Source organism: Ursus americanus, chromosome 11 (assembly GCF_024610735.1).
Source record: "Ursus americanus isolate L20-20 chromosome 11, mUrsAme1.1.p, whole genome shotgun sequence".
In the NCBI taxonomy this organism is placed as follows: Eukaryota; Metazoa; Chordata; class Mammalia; order Carnivora; family Ursidae; genus Ursus; species Ursus americanus.
In genome coordinates this window covers 41,585,959-41,587,374 of record NC_142137.1, presented here as the reverse complement: position 1 = coordinate 41,587,374, position 1,416 = coordinate 41,585,959, and positions in this window count along the sequence as shown.

Genomic DNA, 1,416 nt, shown 5'->3' with positions numbered 1-1,416 from the left:
AAAATCATACCTGGGATTTAATTTGTGGAGGTATGACAAAGAAAACACAGAGAAGCCAATGTCATTGAAAGAGGAATTTATTATTTCTATTTCCAGAAAGAAGGGGACATGCTACGCCATACCAAGACTCACAGGAAACACCAGGTTGATCAAGAGGCACATGACAGGAGTAGATGAAAGTGTGGTTTGATTTTTATTGGGATTTCCTTTGTCAAAGACAAGATAGGGCAGAATAAACAGTCCAGGATTGGCTTCGGGCAATAAGGTATCTGGCCTTGGAATGATTTAGGGCAGAGGAAATACTGACTAGGAGTATGAGCAGTAAGAGTGTGGGTGAGGGCACAGCCTTGGGTCCATCTGTCCATACATTCGAGTCAGGTTTTAGGCAGTTGTCCACCACCCCCAGGAATTAGCCAGCCTGAGACGGGCAATCTCTCTCCAGGTGTGTAAAGCCCCAAAGAATGTCAAAACATTATAATATACAGGGGCGCCTGGGTGGCACAGCGGTTAAGCGTCTGCCTTTGGCTCAGTGAGTGATCCCGGCGTTACGGAATCGAGCCCCACATCAGGCTCCTCCGCTATGAGCCTGCTTCTTCCTCTCCCACTCCCCCTACTTGTGTTCCCTCTCTCGCTGGCTGTCTCTATCTCTGTCGAATAAATAAATAAAATCTTAAAAAAAAATTATAATATACAGAAAAGAAAAAGCATAATTAATATAACTTGAACAATGAATGATGAGAGCAGATGCATAAATTCCTCTCACTTCCATTTCTCAAAGCCAAAAGTTCTAAGATGTCTTTCAGAAATTTCCACATATATCCCAATGCAAAGACGGAAATCAATGAAACCAAGACTTAATAACATTTCTTGGAAACTGAGGCATAATCCAAGGTCTGCAAGACAGTCTGTTTTGGTTGGTAAGGTATTCTGTCTCTACCTTATTATTAGTAGGAAAAGAAATGCAAAGTGGTGATTGATTCGGGATATAAAAAAAATAATATAAATTCCTCCTCCATTTTCTAATAAAATCGCTGCCATTTCTTAATTCCCAGCTTCAACACCAAGGTTTTCCTTCCTTCCTGAGCTTGTGTAATCATTGCTTGTCTTTCAGCTTCTTTAACAGGTCCTAGCCAGTATAAAATACTATCCTTTTCAAAAATACCTTTGATTAAAAATCTTCAGGTGTATTCACAGTTACTAATGATTAGATGATCAAGATAGCTAATAAGTAGGCTCTTCAGAAAGTATTAAGAATCAAGTCTTTATATTCACTAATTTTTTTTAAACCATGCTCTCTCACTTAGAAGGACAAAATAACATATATGCAAGTAGAATTGCTTTTCAGGGAGAGAGATTGTTCTACTTGCTTAAATATTAATAACGATTTCTTCTTTGGGTAGCATGTAAAATTATCTT